Here is a 23,939-nt window from a genome sequence, read left to right on the forward strand (position 1 = left end):
CTCGTAGGTAGAAGTGTCCTCCTTTTCCTCGGCCCACCCCCACTTGGTAGATGAGATTCTGCTCCACGGATGTACAGTTCCCACCGCACCAGCTGCACTCCAGCTCATCTGAGCTCTGATTGCTCTGACCCCAGCTAGTTGCCCTTCACCCCCAGGTGTAGTCAAAAGGTCCTTTGTCTCCGGGGATTGTGGGAAATTCCTTCCTTCCTCCCCGCCACTCTTAAGGCTCAGTATTTGATTGTCAACAGATGGAGGGTCAATTCTCAGAAACCAAGGCCCCCAGGTCTGAACTGTTTCTCTGAGTCTCTCCAACTCTCCACAGAACCGAGGACACAATACAAGGCTGAACCCAGAGTCAATCCAACCCTGAGCTTTAGAGAAAATAACTACAGATTTAAAACAATGTGCTCTTGGGCACAAAGAACATGTTTCCTTCTCAGAACCTGGGTGATCTTTGTCCCTGGACCTTTTTCATAACAACACAGGTATCAGTCCAAAGTGGCCAACACACACATACACACACACACACACACACACACACACACACACACACACACACACACCACTGATAATGGCCTCCAGGCTGCCATTCACTGATATATTGAAATACTGTTTTCTAGTATATACTCCTTCCACTTAATTGGAGCGTTGTGTGGTCACTTTAATCTTACCTTCCCCCAATTGCAACCTCTCCTATAAAATAAGTCAAGGACAGAAAGAGGGAGGAGAGAGAGAGAAGGAGAGGGAAAGGAGGAGGGAGGGAGGGAGAGAGAATCAGGGCACCATGGAACAAGTGCAGGCCAGATGCTCGTGGGATGACATAATCAGAAAGTCCCTGAGTGGAGGACCTCCCCACATCACACAACAGGCAAGTAAAGTGCTAGAAAGACGTGCAGAACTTCGCTGTCCTGTGGGTCAAGTGTTGGGGTCTCTGGTTTGTCAATAAGAGACTATTTCTTACTGAAAGGGTAGTGGCAGCCCTTGCAGACCCTGATATCATGTGATTCAGTCCTAGAAAATGTGTGTCATAAACAAAGTCATGGAAAGGAGCCTTGTCTCTGAGCTACTGGCAACAGGGTGTCAGTTTGAACAGAAAGGAAATGGTTCGGGAATGTCCTAAGTGCTTGGAGCCCAAGAACCACACTCCCCCCTCCCTAGAGGATGCTGGATTCCAAGCAGAGACACCTTCATTCACCCCAGCCTCTCGTCGTGGGTCTGATGCCAAGCCTGTCTAACGTCTGTGGCCGGCACAAGGGCAGAGTGGTCCCAGGCAAATGGCAAAGAATAGGCAAGTCCAGCTTAGGCAGGTGTTCCATATTCAAGGTGGAATTCAGGGGCACAGTTATGAATAGCTTGTGGGGACATATGCAAATCATAGGTGAAGCCACCTGCACACTTTCCACTAAATATTTTATGAGCACTAGACGACTGCCTGGATCATGACGGAGCAACAGTAACAACTCTCAGGATTTATTGAGCACTTACTGTATGTCCAAACTGGAAACCTGGGCTGCTCAGGGAAGGATTCAGGAAGGAGGCAGAAACCTGGGAAGGCACAGCAGTTCTGCAGCAGGACTACCCCAAAGACCACTCCACCAGAAGCCCAAGGTTCCAACTCAGGGTCTCACCTGGAGGATATGGAGGTGGACAGGAGCTTCACATCTCACTGAGGAAAGAGGGGTTCCAGCAGCCACTTCCTGGCATGGGTCTCTTTATGGGACTATGGAGCCCAGGGCTGAGTGCAGCAGAAAGGTTTTGACAGTTTCATTTTATTTTGTCCTAAACAAGAGATAATATGAAATAGGCACCTGGGAGTGGTTTGAATTAACAACCCAGACTGAAGGAACAGCTGCATCCCAGAGAGGGGGTGGGAGCTTCCTGCTTTAGACTGTATTTCCTTTCAGCAACATTACACTAACACTCATGAAATACAGCCGAGAAGTCCAGCAGTGTTTAGGGAGAGGGAAAGGGACTTGCACCCCGAGTGCAAAATGTACTTCTGTTTAATTGGCCGTGGAAGCCTGGGTTTTCAACTTCAGTCCAGAAGTCTCAAGGTTAATGAAACCATGCGTATGCATGGATGTTGAGGAAGGGATAAGGGAATGGGGAAGGAACAGGAAAGGCCAAAATAGGGAATGCTCCGCCTTTGCCAGGAAGGTCATTCTTATTTGACAGAACTTACCAAAGTCAGGCGCATGAGTGAAATGGATCACTTACAGAGAGAGAGAGAGAAAGAATGAGAATGTGTGTGCGTGCATGCCTGTGTGGTGTGTGTGCATGAATGAATGTGTATGCATGTGTGATGTGTGTGCACGCATGTGTGTTGTGTGTGTGCATTCATGTGTGATGTGTGTGTTCATATATGGTGTGTGTCCATGAATGTGTGCATGCATGCATATGTCATGTGAATGCATGTGTGCGTGTGTGTGCACGTGCGTGTGCGTGTGCGGCTTGGGCAGGTACAACCATGCTAATGAGAACAATCCTATTTCCCCATCTGGAGCCCATTAGCCATGATTATGATGGACTCTCCTATGCTTATTTCTATCAGGATTAGCTAGCTCCATTATTACCCAGGCTACCTTGCTCAGACTGCGCCACCAAGCAGAGGAGACAAGGGTTTTCTGTCATCTAGGCTGTCTCTCTCTTCTCTGCTCTGAAACCATTGTAAACTCCCTCACCCCATCTCAATTACAAGAACACTAATAGGCCTTCCTGTCCCAAATGACAGGCCTCTGCAGGTGTTGGGGAGCGGGGGGTACGCGACCCACCAGCTGACCAACACTGCCACAAGTCCTCCATCGCTCCGCTGTGCTTATGGTACCCAGCCGCTTCTTGCAGGTGTTCAGCAATTATCTTGGCCTGGCCAGGTCACCTCACAGTTTCTTTGGGTGGATGGAAAAAATAAATAAGGTACATTAAAAGGGTCATTTTTACTAAACATGAAAAGCCTAAGGGACGGACAAACTGCCTTGGGAAATGAATACTTGAGCCCTTCCCTCCGGCCTGTAGCTTCCAAGAACTCAACCTCTCCCAGCGGCCTGAGGTTGCAGGTGACTTGGGAGGTGAGTCTCTGCTGAAAACATCAGCAGAGCCGCTAAGACTCTCGGACTTTGCGCCTCCCTCTGCCTGATATGCCTGTGTCCACCCCTCACCCCCCCACCCTCCACCTCCCACCCTCCCACCCCTCCACCCCGCTCTCCCTGAGGACTCCATTTCCTGTCTCTACCCACCAGTAGGACACAAAAGAGCTTGCTTAAGGTGGCAACAGGGAAGAGGAAGTGTGAAACTGAAGTTTAGTTGAGAATTTGATGTTTCTCAAGAAGTCCCCCCCATTCCCCCCAGAGGCTCCCTGGGGGAAAGCAGTGGGTTACCTGACTGTTATCCCAGGACAGAGCCTAGTTCCTGTTTACTCTGAATGCTGTAGAGATGTGATCCAGGACTTCTCAGGGGCTGTTCTCCAGCATCCCCTTAGAGGGCTTGAGCCAACAGTCCTCAGCTCTCAGGGCAGGCAAAGGCTGGCGTGACACCTCACCTCAGAGGGCCTGTTTCCCTTAGCTGGGGTGCTAGTGGTCCATCAGGATATAAAAATGGTCAGGAGCTTCAGCTCCCACCTCCCTGTCTCTCCTACCTGTCCCTTTCCCTTCCTTTTCTAAAGAAAAAAAAACACCTCAAGGACCATCACCTTGGCTGACCATGTGTGATGGCTCATCTTCATAGACAACATTTTTTGGGTTTAATCTATGAGGGTGTTTCCAGAAGGGTTTAACTGAAGAAAGACCCACTGCAAAAGCAGGTGACACCATCCATGGGGTGGGATTGCAGACTAAAGAAGAAGCATGTGAGCCCAGCATTCATTTGCTTCCTGACTATGGACACGATGTGACTGGCTGCCTCGCTCTCCCCCTGCTGTGTGTTCCCGGCATGATGGACTGTGCATCCTGGACCATGAGCCAAAAGACCCCCTCCCCCTGCCTTAAGTGGCTTTTGCCAAGGAAATACCACAGCCTATAAGGACAGCGAGGCCCTGAGGGCTCTCTGACTGAGAACCACATCACTCTGCTGTGGCAGAGCAGGGACTCGGACTCCCGCCCCTAACCACCCCTGACCCCAGCTCAGGCCACCTCTAAAGGCTTTCCAACCTGAGGCCAAACTCACCTTGTGTCCACTATTGTACTCTGCTGTCCCCTGTGAGCAGCAGACTTTGACGTCAGCCTTCAGACTACAAAGCTTTGGGAATAAATCCGAGCAAGACAATGCCTGGCTCTTCTACATCCTTCCTTGGATGGGCAGAAAGCAGCTCAGCTTTAACCTGCTGCTTTGGGCATAGAGGACACAGGCAGGCCTTCTGGGGATGGCAGTCACCAAATCTTTCGCTAGGGCTGTCTGCTTGGGAGCATCGTCCCAAATGTTAATCCACTATCATAGGCTGTTGGTACCGCTGTCTCTGCAGGGCCCCAGAGTCATAAATTCCAGAAGGGCAGTCTAGTGAAACACATGGTATCCCAAACATCCCCTTTCCAAGCAAATTGCAAAGCCACAGCACATCTGTGAAGATGTGTGCACTCTTACCAGACCCCACTGGAGAGAACCTGTCTGCACACCCACCGCCTCCATGCTTAGAAGTAATGAAGTTAGTTCCGTCACTGACTATAAATGAAAGGCTCCAGTTACTAGAGTGTCGAGGGATGTTGGCTTTGCTTTAATTCTTCACTGGGGATCCAACAGAATGACTTACTCTAAATACCTATCTTCAGAGTGTAGAAAAATAAGTTGTTCCTACATAAACCACCATACCCACACCCAGGCCACACAAAATAGCATCATGCATAAGGTGGTCTAGGCTGTAGAGAACAGTCCTCCCAAAGTTTTGGTAGCAGTGAGGATCAGAAGGCCCTTTCTGATTGGAAATTGGACAATATACACCTAAGGCCTTAGAAATGGACATGTCCTTGGGCTCAGCAAGCCTAAGACTTTTATCCCCTAGAAAGCAATTCTGTGTGGTAGAAAAAATAACTTAATTTCCTTAAATTTATTATGGTTTCTTTTTTAAAGAGGCACTGCAATGGAATCATTAGAATAGGGATTAGAATGAGGCACTGCAGAGATGATCCAGTGGTTAGGAGCACTTGCTGCTCTGCCATGGGACCTGAGCTCAGTTCTAGCACCCACATCAGGTAGCTCACATCTCACCTCTAGCTCCAGCTTCATGTCATCAGATACATTCTGGTTTCCACAGGTACCAGCAAGCTTGGCACAGACACACACACACACACACACACACACACACACACACACACACACACACACACAGAGGCACACACGCACACTATAAGGAATTAAAATTTGATTTTTTTCATTAAGATATATATTTATTTAATATTATAATTGTAAAGAATATTTCAACTTTGTAAAATCTGTGTGTTTATTGCTTATCTGTCTGAGATCTATGTCTAGTGTTTCTACAATGAACATATATTGCATTTACAATCACAAATGAAGGTCTTAAGGAAATGAACTTCATTTCTTCAGCTAGTACAGAGGGACAATGGTGTAAATAGTATTTTGTCTTACATTTCATCAAAATCCTCTCTGACCTTACTCTCAGACTCCAGAATAATTATTCTCATATTAGATCTTGTCTAGTCAATAACTAATACCCTCTAAACACATCCAAGACCTAGGCTAAGATCTTGTCTGCACTGATTGTACTGTCCCGTTTTCCAGGCAAACTGAACATTCTTCAGACACTCATGAGAATATCCACGTATCTGATGTCTGACATCAGGTGTTGCTATGGTTTAGTCCCCCAACCCAGGCTCATGTTATAAATGCTCATTTCCCAACTGTTGGCACTGTTTTGGGGGGGGGGGAGGGCTGTAGAACCTGAAGAGGTAGAGCCTGGCTGATGGAGTGAGATCATGAAGGCAGACCTCTGAAGGTTACACCCACCCCTGGTTCAGATTTGCCCTCTGCTTTCTAGTCCACCAGGATATGAGCAGCCTCACGGCCTCATCTTCAAATTCCAGCTGTCACAGACAGAGGTGCTCAGCCATGCCTTCTCCTGTTTGGATGCTCTGAAATCCTCTGAGACTATGAACCCACATCTGTCTCCTTCTCTCAAGCCGTTCTTGTCAGGTATTGTGCAAACGTCACTCACACAGACATGGTGGCTTCTTCCTTCTAGAGTGAATAGATTTGCTCTGCTCATATTTCTGCCATCACATCCCTCTGTAGAGCATCCTGCCAGGATGTCAACCAAGGTAGAGCATGTCCATGACTGGCTTCACCTAAATCCAGGCAGATTCTAGAATTCCTAGCCCAACACTAAGAACACAAAGATGAGTCCAAGACCCACCATGAGGCAAAAAACCAGAATAGTATCTTCACTTACGAAATTGTTTTCTGTCTCTGTGTGGCCATTGCCGGAGCAGGACCAGTTCCTTTGTTGGCCTTCTCTTTGTTTTGTTGGCCAACGCCCATTTGAAAGGATGGTGAAAGTCAGCTTGCCTGGGGACCACACACAGGTCAGCAGGGTGGCAAAGTGGTCCAAGTGTACAGGAAGAAATATGCCATCTACATGGAATGGGTGCAGCAGGAAGAGGCTGACGGCATAGCTCCCTCTGTGAGCACTCATCTAGGACTGTGCTTATCACAGCCCAGAATGGGACAAAGACTGCAAAACTTCAAATCCCCATAACATAAACCCAAATGTTGCCAAATAGGAAAAGAATCAGAGCAAAAATAGGAAACAATTGAGATGCAGGAATGCTGTGGGATGGTCTGTATGTCAAGTGTGTTGCTGATTGGTCAATAAATAAATCACTGATTGACCAGTGGCCAGGCAGGAAGTATAGGCGGGACAAGGAGGAGAATAAAGCTGGGAAGTGGAAGGCTGAGTCAGAGACACTGCCAGCCGCCAGGATGACAAACAGCATGTGAAGATACCGGTAAGCCACGAGCCACGTGGCAAGGTATAGATTAATGGAAATGGATTAATTTAAGCTATAAGAACAGTTAGCAAGAAGCCTGCCACGGCCATACAGTTTGTAACCAATATAAGTCTCTGTGTTTACTTGGTTGGGTCTGAGCAGCTGTGGGACTGGCAGGTGGAGAGATTTGTCCTGACTGTGGGCCAGGCAGGAAAACTCTAGCTACACAGGAACATAGGAGTCTTATATACAACTTTCATTTTAAAAATGGTTACATGAAAAAGTTATATTCTAGCTGACTAGTATTGCCAAGCAGTTCAAGGTTCTAGATTTAAAAATTATTCTAATGGGCCAGCTAGATGCTCAGAGAGCAAAGGTATTTGTCACCAACCCTAACAACTCAAGTTCAATCCTAGAACCCACAAAGTGAAAAGAAAAAACAACTCCCACAAGGTGTCCTGATTTTCATAGTAGACCATGGTGTGTACGTACACACACACATACACACACACACACACACACACACACACACAAATAAATAAATAAATGAATAAATAGATAGATAGATAGATAGATAGATAGATAGATAGATAGATAGATAGATAGATAGATAGATAGATAAAATGTAATTTGCAAAAAAGCTTAAAAAAACATGAACAAGCTTAAAGGGTGCTGGGCTTGGAAGCCGAGGATCTGGCTCGGTGGGTCAGAATGCTCACTGTGGAAGCATGAGGATGTGTGTTCAGACACCAGCACTCAGCTGAAGGTCCAGACATGGCCACACGTGCCTATAATCCCAACACTGCAGGTGAAGGGGTGCAAAGGCAGGCAGATCCCCAAACCTCATGGTCCAGGCAGCCTAGCTGAAATGATGAGCTTTGGGGTCAGTGAGAGACCAAGTCTCAGAAAGTAAAGGTGAAGAGTGATTAGCCCCTGACCTCCACATCCATACTCACGTGTAGACACCTGCACTGACAAGTACACACATCTCTCTCTCATACAGGGTTTGGGAGATGGAGGAAGCGTGCTGGACTGGATATGGAATAGCCATCACCAAACAAAAGGATCTAAAGATTTTTATGTCACCTATCATTTGGCCAACAGACATCTCTGACTGTTCAAGTTGTAGCATCTAGAGACCCATCTTCCCTGTATACCTAATCACAAATGCTCTTCTCCCCTCCCAAGTAAAAAAGTATCATTCCCCATGAGTGGTTAGCAGGCTGGCAAGATGGTGTGGTGGTCAAAAGCTCAAGTTGCTCTTGCAGAGGACCCAAGTATGAACCTCCAGGTCCAGAGAATCTGATGCTCTCTTCTGACCTACTTTGGCACCAGGCACGCACGTAATACGCAGACATACGTGCAGGTAAAACATTCAATACACATAAAATAAAATTTAAAAAATCTAAAAAGAAAAAATCTGTTAAAAAAAAGAATGGTTGGTTAATCATTGGTAAGAAAGAGACGGCACTGAATAATTCACATGAAGATGTGCATGCAGCCTTTCCTCTGCCTCTTCCTGTGGGTATCTTTAAATCACAAGGATTCAAAGTGTAGCCTAGGAACCGTCTACATTGCAATCACCTGGGTGCTTGTTAAAGTTGTGGGTTTCTGGGCACCAGCTCTGTCAGACTGTGTCTTCTGCTGGGTTACAGGGATTTGCGTTTGAAATAAGTCCCTTTGATTCTTACGTACCCTGAAGTTTGACAACTGGTGAAGACTGGAGGGGAGATGGTCTCTTTGAGCAGAGAAGCCTTTCTATTAAGTGACCAGCTTTCCACTCCAAGAGCTCCCAAACCAGAAGACAGTGGTGAGCAGTTCACCTCGCACTTGACACATGCATGCGATGCAGCAGCTGCTGCCACAGTCACCTGAACTTCCGCAACAGGAAGGCAGAGGTTCAGAGTGGCTGCTGAACTCCCCCAATGTCACAGAGCCTGCAAAGGAATATCACAATTCAAACTGGAATTCAGTTTTAGCATCCTTGTCTGGGAGCTGCTTATTCTGGTGCTCCCCATGGTTCCATTGGGCTCTGTCTAAATGAACCTTTATGAGTCAGCTGCCCGCCAGTCTCATCCAGACCCTCTTCCCCACAGCTTCCCTTGGGAAGACTTGAGTCCTCAAGGGTGGTATTGTACACCGCAGTCAGGTGCAGAGTCTGGGACGCCTCTGCCCGTCTTTTCTACAGCTCTGCAGTGGGGCTTGGGCACAGCTCCCCAAGCAACAAAGCTACCTATTTCCCATGGAACACTTTCCTCAGTTCAGGCATCAGTCAGACTTGGGTTTTCTGGAGAGGTTTCAGTTGAGGAACTGGAACAAAAGCTATAACTTTCTGACCACAAACAACTTTACATTTCTCTGGCTACCGTGCCATTGTGCTTGCTCGGCTGCACCTCGAAGGCTGAGTTCATCTGCAGCTCCACAAACAGGGCCAGGAGATGCCTGACTTGCCCTTGGGCTGACCTACCGCAACAGAACATGGCTTCCTCTTTGCAGAGTGCGAAGCTTGGGAAGAAGCCTGGCTCTTGCTGGAACTCCTCAGATCTTGGTTCTAGATGTTGAATCGTAGCACTCCTTTAAGGAAAAACCTCCTGTGGGTTTATTTCAGATATCATGTAAGAACCTGCCTCAATCACAACTTCTCCAACTTGACAAGCTGTCAAGACATCGACAGGGTGTGTGTGTGTGTGTGTGTGTGTGTGTGTGTGTGTGTGTGTGTGTGTGAAGTGATGAGTTACTCTGAATACTACACTAGGTGTCAACCCTCACTGAACATCTAGATAGAAATTTAGGCTGGTTGATGTATTACAGGTTTTCTTGGAACTTTGAAACTGTTCCCTTGAACTGTGATTACACGTTCATTCTGACTTGAAAGGGGATTAGGTTGTAAGGAGCCACACCCTCCCCTGTGAGCTAGCTGTAGTTCTTTCTGTCTGTAGTGATTGTTTAATGGCCCTGTGAGAAAATCCTGCCCGAGGTCCTTAGGTCACTTGGGTTCTATTAAGAGCTCCTAGAAATCACAGAGGGCGGGGCGAGTTACTAGTTGACAGTAAAGCTGGGAGTGAAGGTGAGCCCCCTTCCTGCAGAGAAAGAAACCAGTGCTGAAGGCACAGCGATGCCCCGCCCCAAAGGGGGGAGTGTCACCAACACAGGGGGACCACACCCAGACTTCCCCAGAGGGACCAAATGTGGAATTCAAGAGAAGCGTTTGGGAAACCAAGGCAGGAGAACGCACATAGTGAAGACAGTCTAGCAAAGACATCCAAGGGGATGGACAGACTCAAAGACTGTCTTTCCCTACCATGCTAAGTCTTCCATGGACTCTGCCCCCTCCCTCTCCCCCCGAGCTTCAGAGCTGTACAATGGAACCAACTGTCATTTGTGAGCAAAACACCAAACTTAGTACAAAGTTGGAACAAAGATTAATGAGGTAGCGCGTACTGCTGAGGACCCCAGTGGGAGTCAGAGTTAAAAAAAAGAGAGCAATGCCCGCCATTTACACCAAAGCCTTCTAAACACGTCACATTGCTGAGTAACAGGCTTGCAGGCATAACTGAAGGACAGTGTTCTCATCTCCACATGATGGCATCAAGGCTTCCAGGAGAGAGTCCTCATCCCAAACCGCGTAGCTAAAGGTGTGACGAAGCCAGGGTCCTTGTTCCAAACTTAAGAAACTGACTCTCTGCAGCCTTAGCCACTCCACTATGTCGATCACTGAAACTCTAGATAACGTGCATATGAAGACTGAGGTGTGCCCAGGGGTACAGGGAGAACTGAGAGTAAACACTGCCCAATTTGGATTGGATTCTTACTAATCGTGAGACCTGGGGCAGAGAACTTAACGAATTCCTCTCTCAGCACAGATAACCAAATAGGATGCTGCTGAAATTAGAGCCAGGTGAGGGACGGAGCACCCAGCATGTCAGACTCTAGCAAGTCACATAGTAGATGACTAGTTAGTGCTGCTTCCCTCCCGTCTGTCTGTCTGTCTGTCTGCTGTTTTTCAACTGGGAAGTGGTTGGAGCTGACACACACACTTAGGACCCTCTGCCTAGGGGGTGGTACCACCCATAATGGCTGGGTCATCCCACATCAACTCACTTAAGTAAGACAATCTCCCACAGACATGCCCACCGGCCACCTCAATGGAGACAGTCTCTCACTGAGACTCTCCTCGGGTGATTCTAAGTTGTGCCAAGTTGACAACTAAAGCTAACTGGAGTGATATCTAGGTGTATAATGGCCCCGAAAGTTGTCCACACCCAGACACCCAGAACCGATGACTATGTCAAGGAGAGAGACCACTGAAGTTGCAGGTGGAATTACGGTTGCAAATCAGCCAGCCCCGAAATGGTGCTCTCCTGGAAATACAGGTGGTCCCAGTGCAAAGAGCAGGAGCCGGAGCCTCCTAAGACAAGGAAGGTAAGAGAGCAAATGCAGCAGTGACGTCAACAGAGACCGGGCTGCTCATCCGAAGAGGAAAGGGAGCCAGGAGCTAAAGAATGCAGGCAACTTCCAGAAGCTAGACGAGGCAGTGTAGACTCTTTTCTGGAGCCTGCAGAAGGAACACAGTCTTGCCAGCAATTCCACCCAGAACTGTGAGGTAATATAGTTTTGTGATTTACAGTCACCCTGTGTGGGGTGCTAGGTTAGAGCAGGCTCACCTGTCCCCGCAAGAGTGAGGTCAGAAAGAGTGGGGATGAAGAGAACACAGAGCACTGGCTGCAGGGGGCTTCGTGCTAAGCATGGTGCTGAGCCTGTGGTGAGAACAAAGAGAAACAAGGAAGAGAGGGCTACTGATGAGCGGCACATCTTCCACCCGATGCTGAGTGTCCAGTCAGGACCTGGTGCTCAGAACGTGCTGGGTGAAAAGCACCAGGTTGGGACTCAGTAACCCAGACAGACACACAAGACGACGACTGTGCTTACAGCGGTGGGGTGGGGGGTGGGGGGGGTGGGGGGGGTGGGTACAAGTTTCCGTCATGTGAGGTGAGGCTAGATGGCTCAACTTTCGGGTGGCAGGGTGGTCTGGTCAGCGGTGGGCATGTGCCATCTTTCCTCCGTATTAACCAAAAGGTCTTTTCAGACTGGGTCCAGAGGATTAACCAGCAACAGTCGGGCCTGCCTTGAGGGAAAGAATCATGACACCTATTTTACCAAAGATTTTCTTGAAAGTGAGACAGAGCACCCAACTCCTTTTAGATGGTAATGTTGGCCTAACACAAAAACCAGATAAAGACTGTACAAACAAAACTCTAAACCAGGGCCAGCAAGATGGCCCAGGAGATCAAAGTGCTTGCTTTGTAGCCAAACAACGTGTTCTAACCCCAGAAACCATGGTAGAAGGAGAGAATAACTCCCCAAAGTTATCCTGACCCCCACATGCACACACTGGCACATACATGCCTGCATTCACACACACACACACCCCACACACATACCACATAACAATAATAGTGATAATTTCAAAAGAAAATCACCAACTAATATCTCTCATGAATTTAGACACAAAATTCCTTCAGGAAGTGTCAGCAAATCAGGTCCATCTGTGTACAAAACGGTTCACACACCAGGGCTAAGTGGGATTTACCCCAGTATGTGAGGTTAGTTCAGTACTGGGAAATAAATCAATGTAATCAACCATAGCAACAGACTGAAGAGGGAAAATTACATGATCAGAACAATGGATGCAGAACAATAACAATAAAAATATAATACCCATTCAGGATAAAGCTGTTTCAGAAATCTAGAAACAGAGAACATCCTCGGCATGACAGAATATCCACAAACACCCACAGCCAATGTCAAGCTTTTTAAAAGATTGCTTCTATACTTTAATTATGTGTATGGGGGAGGTATGCACACATGAGGGACTGTAGGCACCTGAGGAGATACCTACAGAATCAGATGCCTGGGCTCTGGAGCAGCAGTTGTGAGCCGCCGGACATGGGCACTGGGAACCAAACTCAGGTCCTCTGGAAGAGCAGCGTACACTCTCAACTGCCGAGTCATCTCTCGAGTGCCACAGCACTATGCTTTCTTAATACGTTTTTAAGGGGGATGTAGATACAGCTCAGTCCGTGAAGAAGGGATTCCTTGGGCTTGCTGGTCAGCTAGGCAGCCTACGTAACCTACTTGACAAAAAATTAATTAATTAATTAATTTAAAAATTACAAAACTAAACCCCAAATATTCCACCAAAACATAAAACAGGTGGCTAATGCTTGACAAATAACACCCAAAGTTGTCCTCCAGCCTCTGCCTAAGATGTATGCACACACCCACATTCACCCCCACCCTCCTACACAAATAACTATACTAACATATACACAGAAAATATTTTAGTAGCATATATTACATCGACTAATGGGTTTCATTGCTACTTTTTCATAGATGCATAGAACATACTTTGATCTACCCCCTGACGTCATGCTTAACTGTGAAAGACTAGATGTTTCAGTCTTTGAATGAACAAGGCAAGCATACCCATTCTTGCTACCCTTATTCAACATGGTACCAGGAAGAAACAGTGTTCTTAGTGGGCCTTTCCACATTTCCCACCTTGAAATCTCCAGCTCCCCTCAAGACAGGTAAGAACCTCAGAGACACAGCACTGCAGCACCATCTTAGGTCCCTAAGCTATCTAAACAGCAAGCTATCCACCTCAGGTCCCTTCCGTTGGCCTTGCTCACAAGCTTTAATATTTTTAATAGAGTACTTCCCCTTAGCATTGATTATTGGATTCAAACCTTCACAGAAGCCCTTTGTTCTTTTGAAGCTAAAGAGCTCCCCAAGTTACCATCAATCCATTCTAAGCTAAGAGAAAAGAATCCGATTGCAAGCTGTCCCTCACTACCTGCTATCAGAACCAGAGCTTGCCTTTTCTAACTCTCCACAAATCACACACTGCTTTCTTCTTCATTGGTTCCTCACATCAGACCCTCTCCTTTCACCTCGGTGCCTTTGCTGGGCTCTTCCTGTGGCAGAATTAATTGCTCCCTGCTCTGAATCCCCACAGCACTTCATAGGTGCCCCTCCCACCATGCCTGGCACTTTCTATTAAAGCACTCGTTCAGTGCTCTCTGTACCCGGCTAGACCTGAAGGGCTCACACAGCGGTTCTCTCCAGCATCTAACATGGGCTCTGCTGCAGCAGAGCCCAATAGCAGGGCTTAGGGGCAGCCCAGTTTGGAAGTAGAGATTATTGGCACATAGAAAGGAGTTGGGGACTTGGAGCCATAGTGGGAACATTGGAGAGAGAGAAAAAAAACTCAGTCTAAAGACCCCATCGAGGACACACAGCCAGCTAGTGCCAGCACCCGGCTTTGACACAGATCGCTTCTTTTCATTTGTATAAACACACACTTTCTGCTGGTGTCCTGCCCTGTGGCTCTGGAGGGACCACACCCCAGGAAAGCAGCGGAGGGCTTAATTCATTCCTCTCTGTGGAAGCTGAAGGGAAAGAAAGAGCCTTGTTCCCGCTGTGCAGAGACTAGGCACAAAACCAGAAGAATCGCTCCTGCTCTAAAGAGCCTCAGAAAACAGGACGCAAACCACAGAGCTCAGCCTATCACAAGTTCAACAAAGTTTTTGCATGTTGAACTCTGAACTTTGAGAAGTCTAGAATCTTTAGCGATTGCTTATTGCCCGCAGGATAGACGCAGTTAGTCCTGTGCCTTCTGGGCATGCCCTTAGCTGCAATCCTCATTGAAGTTCCTGGGCTGCTGCTTTCAAAACTGCTCAAATTCCTTCACTCAAGTGTTCTCAGCACTTATGTTGATAGGGAATACTTCAAAGGGTACATCTTTACTTTATCAAATCTGATCTAATTTTGCAGATGGAATCAAAGAGGTTCATTTTGAGTCTAGTCAAGTTTGCCAACCAACCCGGAGAGGAAGCATCAATGCCTTGTCGTCTGGATAATTAACCTAAACAGACAGACTCTGAAGACACTGGGGTCTTCAGCCATTCTGTTCCAGAGACCCCTGGGTGAAAGCAGAGGTGTCCCTTTGAATAGAGGACATGGAGGGAAGAAGGGTGGATAGCTGACACCCTTGAGCCCCAGGGTAGCTGGTTCTTCTCCCCAGCAGTGGAAGACAAGATGGGTGTTCCAGGGGAGCCTTATGAAGATGAAAAACACAACGAGCCTCCGTGTGCCCGACGGTCTTTGGAGAGAGTGCTGTGTGGCATAAGGGAGCCCCAGATGTCGGCAGCCAAGGCCCCAAGTATTAACCTTTACCCAGAGCTGTAGGAACAATTATGTACTTCTTCTCCCAACCTAGCAGTTTTTATAAAGCCCCAAACTGGATGTCGGTGTTAATTCGCCTCTGATATTGTCGTTTGAAGCTGGATCCAGGCTTGGATTCAGCTCCCTAGCCAGACAGTAATTTCCAACTGAGCTATTATAATTGTTACAGTAAAATGTCTGTCTGCATACAACACACCGGGCTGGGGAGGGGGAAAGCCATTGATTTTGGTGTTCTGAAAAGTTCTCTGTGGCTCAGAAAAGAGAAGGTCCTAGCTGGGCTTGCTTTATCATAGACGTCTATCTATCTGTAAAGAGATACGCACCCAGGGGCAGGCGTTCTGCAAAAGGCTGGTAGTGATGTGTGTGTGTTGGGGTGGAGAATTCCTCCCTTCGTGTCCTCAAATCTGGGGTCCCCTTTTATAAAAATCCCATCAAAAAATTCCCCTATAAGCTGCCTGCACCTCCCCTGGCTTTGGATTCCTTCACAGGGAGTTATACACATTCACCAGCCTCAGGGAGGTCAGTGGGCAGGGATAGCTGAGCTTTTGTGTGAGGTCCATGCAAACAGGCCATGAGAAGGCTGTGTGGCCCAGATCTCTGTCCATCAATTCTGGCCCTCAAGTGACAAGGACTTTGCTCTTTTGGAGGGAGAAGAAAAGTTGGTCAGGCCTGTGGGGGTAGAAACTTCCCTTCAATTGATTTGTTCGGCATCCCTTAGTTGCAAGCTCACCCACCTGCTTTTCCTGGAAATGTCTCTCCACCAAGTCCTCTCAGTGCTTGGGTCCTGGAACCCTAAGGTGATGAGAGAATGAAGAAAGGACAGTCACACAGACAGAAGAGCTGGGATCAGGTGAGTTGTGCTCACTGAAGCACCTGGAAGCTCAGTGTGTTTGTTACATACAGCTGAACAAGGAGGCAGGACTAGCTAATATCGATAGGCCCAGTCTCTGTAGGGGAGCCATCTTCAGACCATAAATATCCTTGGAGAGAATGCTTTGGTGGAGATTTCCTACACACAGTGTCAGCATCCACACATAGACCAGAAGGAAGGCCTTACCGTTTCCCCTGGGCCTCAGGCATTGGTGTCTTTCACATGGCTGTGCCTGTGTCCACAGCACACATTCACTCAGGACCTTCCTGGTCCCCATCCTTCTCTACCAGCCGCTGAGGGCCTTTGGGCCCCCCAGAGCTAAGCAGGATTCCCCGTGCTGGTCAGTGGATGGACTCCTGAGGCTACCAGCAATTATGAACATGGCCTGGAACATTCTAGGATTTTCCATACTCCCTCCTCATCCCCTCAAGCTGGTTTTCTGGAGTAGGGCAGCCACAGGCCACACACACGTGGGAGGAGGGGGTCACTGCTCCCACTGTCTTGAAATTCCTAACAACTGTTTTGTTTTGTTTTTAAACAGTGGCTGAAACTCATTTTCAAACTGCATAGCCAGTTCTGCCTCGCACAAGGGGCCATGCACTTTCCCAGGCTTCCTCCTCCCAGAAGCCTTCCTGGATAGTGTTCCCTCTGTGCGGAATGCACCCACATGCCCTCTGCTTTACTCCTACTCACCCCTTCACCTCAGCTGATTGTCACTTCTTCCAGGAAGCCCTCCCTAACTAGGTCAAGTCCCTTATCACAAGTTCTTGGGTCACCATGCTCCTGCCCACCAGAGCTCTACCTAAGGTTTCAGCTCTACATTTAGCATGTGGTTGCACACATGGGAATACTGTCTTTCTCCCTTTTTCTGGAATACAGGTTCAAAGGGAGTGGAAACCATGGCTGATATTTTCCCTTGTTCACCATTGGAGCCAGCAAGTGCTAGACTGAAAACATTCCCTAAATACTCACCGAAATGATTACATAACTTAAAAAGACAATGCGACAGACCAATGCTTCGCTAGCAGGTTCTGCAGTCAGCCTGTCCAGCTTCGTCCCTCCTGCTGTACAATGTCAGATAAATGTCTTAACCTTTCTGTGCCTTCCTTTTCGATCAGGTAAAAGGAGATAAAGTAGGTAACTCAGAACTGTGCTACTCATGGGACACTCAAGACTTGACTGACCCCCAGTCAACAGTCCACTGCCCAAGGTATTGTAGAGAGGGCCTGCTGTGCACATGAGTTCTCAGGACCAAGTGTTACTTTGGGGAAAACCCTTGTATCAGGCAGGAATGATTGTCCTCAGGGTGACACAGACAGCAAGTGTCCCTGCAGGACAGGGTTGCATTTGTGTGATCAAGAGCTGTTTCCTTGGCCTTCCTAGGTTTCTGGGTCTGGATCTATGAAATTGGGATGGTCAGAGAGCCCTGTCCTCGGGCAGTGTGGGCACAGGCACACAGGGAGTGTGTGGCATGATGGTGGCCATTGCTGCAGTCATTCTCACTTAGGGGAAGGAATATGGAAAACCTCTCAGTTTGAATTGGCTGCTCCTGTGGTCATAGCCACAAACCTGCCTAACAAAGATTTGCATTATTCAGATCCCATAGGGAACTCTAGAACACATCCAACTGATGCTGATGAATGAGAGCGGTAACCGTGCCTTCAAAAACAAGGAACCGTCATCCTTCCCCAGCACCGAGGACCAGAAGACAGCAGCCTCAGGCTGGCTCCTCCTCTTCACCCACTTCTCCTTGGAGAAGACAAAGGCCTGGAGGGCAAAGCGTTAATCCTGGCCCGAATGTCCATCCTCTGCACATCTGGAGGGGATACTGTCACACAGCCTAAAACAGAAATCTGCCTCCTTCCTCTGCCGATAATTTCAGGCTTCAAAGAAAAGACAAAGCTTCCCAACTCAAGACTGCTGTAGCAACCTCAGGCTGGTGGACCTCGGATGCCCCCACTGTGAGCTGGGAGCTCCAGAGGGGCATGAACAGCTCCAGGACAAGGGAAGCAAAAAAGGAAAAGCACCCTCACCCCCCAAACAACACAGTGCTCCAAGGTGATGTGTACTGGGATCCCAAAAGGGTTTTAGTAAAGAGCATCAATGGATCTTTTTAAAGAAAAAAATATTGGTCCATTTCCCTCATTTTATACGGGAGAAATCTGGGATGGAGGGAAGGCCATGCAGAGTCCTTATCAAGCCAGAGAGGCCCAGAATCCAGTCCTGCCCAGGCACGAGGACTGGGGAGTAATGGGTTTGGAAAAGCAAGCTCTGCATCAGCATGTAACCTGATCTTTGGAGGGAGCAGGCAGGGAGGTCTTGGGAAGGCTTCTTCTCTCCGTAGCCCAGCTGTACAGGCCACCTGGCTCCATTTCTTACTGAGATACCGGGGAGAGTGAGGCCGCGGTCTCCACACCCACAGCTCGAAGACATGGCTGTCCCAGGCCCTTCTCATGAGGAGCTTCCAGGGCCTGCAGCTACCAGCCATTGGCAGTGACAAGTCACTGATGGTGAAAACTGGCTAGGGAGCCCGAATCGGGCAGTCTTGACTTCAGGTGAGTAGCATTTGATGCCTCTCCCTAGGCTCTTCAAGACTGGGCTCCTGACTTTGGAGTCCCAGCTGGCTGTCCATGAGGGCGTTCCTGACTGAGAAGAAGCTGCTGTCAGAGGGTACAAAAGCAAACCAGTGACCCGTGAGTGCTTGATGGAACTCTCAGCCCTGCTCTCTTCTTCACTTCCTGCTACAGTGGGTCAGGAAGTCCAAAGGACTTTGCACAGGAAGGGACGGCCAAGGTCATCTCAACTAGCAATTTTATCTACAGATGAGGGTGCTGAAGCTCAGAGCAACACCTAAAAAGTAACTTGCTCAAGTTAAAAAAAAAAAAAAGGAGATATATAATAATAGAGTTGTGCCTCTGGGTAGAAGACAGGAGCAGTCACGCCTCGTCATCCCAGCAGTGGCTGCCTCACCACAAACCAAGTGCATTCTCCCTCGTAAACCACCGTGCCCCCTAACCCCCCACCCCCACCCCCCACCCCCTCTCGGGCCACTGCTTCCCAGGCTCCAAACCTGACTTTAAAAGTTGCTGTTCTGTTGAGAAGAAGCCTAGCTTCTAGGTAAGTCATGATGCCCACGTCTTCGCCCACCCCAATCAGCTAAACCACAGTAGAGTAGGAACTCGCTGAGCTAAAGCCAGCCTGTCCCTTCAGCACTGAGCCATGCCATCTCTCGGGGAGGGGAAAGGATTTCATGCCACTTAGTTTTATCTGAGGTCTACTTCCAGGGCAGCCAGTGAGGCTACCATAAACTGACCTGGATGCAGAGAGTGGGTCATTAGCCAAGGCTGCAGAAAGGGCTTTCTTTCCACATAAGCGGGGCATTGCCAAAGTCAGGACATTGGGCCTTTACTTGGGACTTCCGGAATGAACAAGAACACCTTCTAGATCCTGGAACAGACCTAAAAACAACAAAGAGGTAAGGAATAATTTTCCCGGTCAATCAAAACAAGAAACACTGCACTATGCCAAATCAAGGTGTCTGTGGTGACTGACGCTCAGGGAAGAACTTGCTCCCTGTCCTGGTGGATGATGCTGAGGCTCATTAACCATCTCTGCACTAACTACTTCCATCCAGTCTTTTTTCAGTCCTTAAAAATGTCACACTTTTACATTTGTTCATTCATTCATTCATTCATTCAAGAAAGTTGGGTCAAAAGTCAGGTCAAAACCCCTCATGGCCCCTGGATGCCTTCTCCCTGCTGCCCCTCCTGGCCTGCCTCTGTTCCCAAATGAGTGGGGGATGAAAGAGCAATGGGCTCTGTGCATTTTAAGGAGTTAGCCTATTTTCAACTATAAAATAATATGTGGCATAGAAAAACAGCATGTAGGATGAAAAAAGATCCTGTTTAGTTTCAGTGTGACATTAGCCTGGGGGAAGAAGTGCAGAGCTCATCCGCAAGCCTATTGTTAAAGCCCTGACCAGCCAGTTACAAAGTGTCATCATTTAATATGCCAGTCAGCTCTGTCTTTCCAGGCCGATCACCCCTTTTGTGCTGGAGCGAGAAGGAGTGGGGTGCAGAGGAGGAATGGAGCGGAAGAATGGGGGACAGGGCATCCAAGCAGGAAGGCTACAGAAATTGTTTATTGTTCAAGCTCCCTCACATCTCCAGGTAGATGTTCCTGGTACCTACAAAGGTGGACCATCAAGAGCTGGTGGCTCTTGGTCACTGCAGCCACCTAGGTATGACATCGGTAAATTAAAGAGACCCAAGTCTGCCTATACCCCAGACATGTGTATCTTAGGCCCCAAAGTCACTGAATTTTCACATGGCCTTAGAGCTGGGGTCATTTTCTGGCCTCAGATGCCAAATCTCCAGCTTGTCAAGTTATGGGCAAAAAGGTCAACAGATCCGAACCTATTACAGCCTCCTGCAAGCTCAACACATTTCTGTTTAGACATCATCGCAAGATCCCAGCTCCCTTTCATGACTGTGAGCTTTGTATCCAGCCCACCATTAACAGGGTTCAGCCAACACAGGGCTTTTGACTCTCTCTCCCCCCACACGGCCCCCTCTCCTGGTCTGTCAGCCTTTTCTTCATCAACTATATTTGTTACAATCAAGTCCCGTCAACTGTCACAGCTTACATACAGACTGCCAGTAAATATGTCTTTCCACTCATTAGACATTCCTCCTAGTCACCTTGGGATTTCTACCTTGTCTATCTCACTCCAAAAAACTTTTGTTCAGAAGTATAAGACACCCACTGAGCAATGTCAGCTTGCGGCCATTACCTCAGGAAGTGACAGAAAACACCCAACTGTCACTCATTAAGATCCATTTTTTCCAGAGTTGATGTAAGTCAGACTTTGCCCCCAAAACGAATCATGATTTATTTAATATATTTGCTTCTACAAGTGTCAGCTCATCAGCTTAAAACGTTTCTCCTTTAACTCTATTGAGGGCTGTACAGAAAGTTTTCTTTGAAACCTAGTTTTTGCTTTAAGGCTTAATAATTAAAACAGAACCAAGAACAGTCGAGACTCTGCTCTATGGGTGCACTTTGGTGGCCCCTAGTTTTATAATTATATGTACAAAGCAGTCCTGTTGGAATTATCGCTGGACACGCTGGGAAAATTGCCTCCCACTGAGCAGGCTGGCTTTTTCTGCCGGGCGCACTGGGCTGGGGCAAGATGAAATGAAAACCAGGGATGGTTTGAAAGCAGGGACAAAAATAACAATTAGGGAAGCGGAGAGGAGGAAAACGCAGCTTCTTAATTGCTCGGCCCAAGTGCCAGCGGGCATCTCCCTGTCACTCGGCAGGAGTGTGAGGACCCAGGAGGACCGGTGCTGTGCAGAGGCCTAGGGGACACAGACAAAGGTGTGTGTTGGCCACAGCTTCCTGGAAAAGACGCCCCAGGCCCTGCTTTGACCTGGATTTGGGTAGAGATCAAAGCCTGAGCCCAAGAGGAAGGTGATTTGACAGGTTGACGGCTTCCTATGGGGGTCATGCCAGCCCAAGGTCATTTCCAGCTTCTTTCTCTTCTTCAGATTCACACTGGCTGGCCTTTCCCTCTGGAGAAGAGGGGCTGAGCATCATGGGAGGAGCTGCTTAGAAGGTGGATAACTGCCCAGCAACTTAACGTCCCCCTAGACCCTCCAAGGGAGCTGCAGCTGGCTAAGCTGTACTTAACACAGGGGGTATGTCCAGGGTATGGTGAATCCTACCACCAGCTCCCAACACTAAAAGGATGTATGAGGTCCTCAGACCCCTATGTGCACCCTCAACAGTTTAGTCCTGTACAGCGAGAACATGACCATAGAGTGGAAAGGTAGTACCCAGACCAAAGGTCCTAGATGAAATCTGAGGAATGGAAGGAAAGTGGGCTAAGACTCCTGCCATTGAACAAGTTCAAGCCAGACCATTGCCTGTAAAGGTGCTGCATGGGGGAGCCAAGCCATGCAAGGGAACATAGGCTCAGAGACATGCAGAGCCCCTCACAGGGAAGAACTTAGAATGCTGAGTAGAATACTTTGTCAGGTGTTATTTTTATGTCTGTTCCCACATTATCAAGACAGAGGCAGACTTCTCAGTCCCCTCCAGGGCTGAGCCTTGGGGTTAGGGCATCCATCTTGAAGGTCTAAGAGAAGCAGAGGCTACTGTATGTCTGAAAGAAGAATTTGGACACAAGTTCTGGAAGGCCCGTTCCTAGGAGGTGAAGAAGCCACTGCACCGTCCAAGGAGCTCATCCTCCTTCCTTGGATCTATTTTCTAAGCAGGAACCAGAACATTAACACTCAGATTGCATCAGAAAATCCCTGTCCACACTCACAAAGCCCTCCCATTAGAACCTCCCCATGGCATGGCTTCCCATCTTGGCAAATGAAAGGCCAGTGACTGAGGTGAGCAGACTCAGGGTTCACCTGTTCCACCTCTTGCTCTCTCTTCACCCTCAACTCTGCCCAACTTCATGATGGGTCTAGCTACCTCTCCTGGCCAGAACTTTGGATTTCCAAATCCTAGCATGGAGTTGGCTCCACCTTCAAATCTTGAAGCATCTGTGACCTGCTGTTACATGCAGATCCCTTGAGATTTAAAAAAAATAAAAAATAAAAAAAAAAAAGCAGGAAGAGCCGCACACAGCATTAGGAGTTGAAACCACCATGGTGGCTGTCCAGGAGATGGAGAAGAAGCGGGAAAAGGAGAAGATGGAGTAAGGTACCCCTTTGCAACAACTAGTTCCCGACAATTTCCAGTGAGTTTTCCTAGACAGGAGAGCCTGACCCATTGTAACCGGGATGTGTGCTATGACCCACCAGAATCAGGGCACGTGCTCTATGATCCACCGGAACTGGGGCGTGAGCTATGAGCCCCCGGAACCGGGGCGCGTGCTATGACCTAGCTTCTGGGAGCACTGAGAGGGCCAGTCTTGTCTCTTCAACCTCCGTTTCCTCCAAGACTCACAGAACGGAGAGTCCTCCCAACTGGGAGGAGTTTCGGCTGCAGGCTCTCCAAGAAAAAACAAAATAAAACATTCCTTCTTCCCACAGTTTTCCAGGAATCTGACAGACTCTCCCAACCAAGCACCACGTGGGACGCTTTCCATCTTCCCAACTCCCCAGGCACTAGGAATGGGGTCATCTACCCCCAAGTACCCACTGCATGCCTACGCAGTTCCTTGACCTAACTCAACAGGCGAAACTCTAAGGGGGGAAAAACACATTGAAAATCAGTCGGCAAATGGAACCCTTTCATGCTGCCCATGACCCTCAGCTGGGAAGGTAAGATCAGATATGGAAGTGTTTGATGAGGTTAGTCCATTTCTAACCCTTTATCCCAGCATTTAAAACCATCATCTGTTTTAAGAAATGAAGGGCTTTAATGTACTGGATGTACAGAAGGAACTGGGCTCCCGTTCCGCATACAGCACCAGGAGGCAGGAGCTATGGAACCTGCCAGAACCTTTATTTCCCCTCAACCCCATAAGGAGAAGCCCTTACCTGCTGAGCGCTGAAAACGATTATTAATGATCTACAGCTGGGCTGAAATAGGGACCTATGTTAATTAGAAATCAGGATGGGAGATGTTTAGAAGGGATGCATCTCCTTGGAGAGCCTAAGCCTAAATAGGCCCCGTTCCTCAAACAGCTGCAAAAGGAAACAGATGTGTTGTCTTCCTCCAGAGCCTTATTAAAATCCTGTTTCCTCCATGAAGTGCCTATTGATGAGTGATTCCTGCTTCCAATATCCAGGGCACCCATCTTCCATACTGCTAGTGTTTGACCCTTAGTATAACATCATTTACTCATATGCTTGCTCATCTGCCAAAACCCTCATAAAGCCGGGCTAAGGACAATCAAATATATATATATATACACACATACATGTATA

This window comes from Peromyscus eremicus, chromosome 1 (assembly GCF_949786415.1).
Source record: "Peromyscus eremicus chromosome 1, PerEre_H2_v1, whole genome shotgun sequence".
In the NCBI taxonomy this organism is placed as follows: domain Eukaryota; kingdom Metazoa; phylum Chordata; class Mammalia; order Rodentia; family Cricetidae; genus Peromyscus; species Peromyscus eremicus.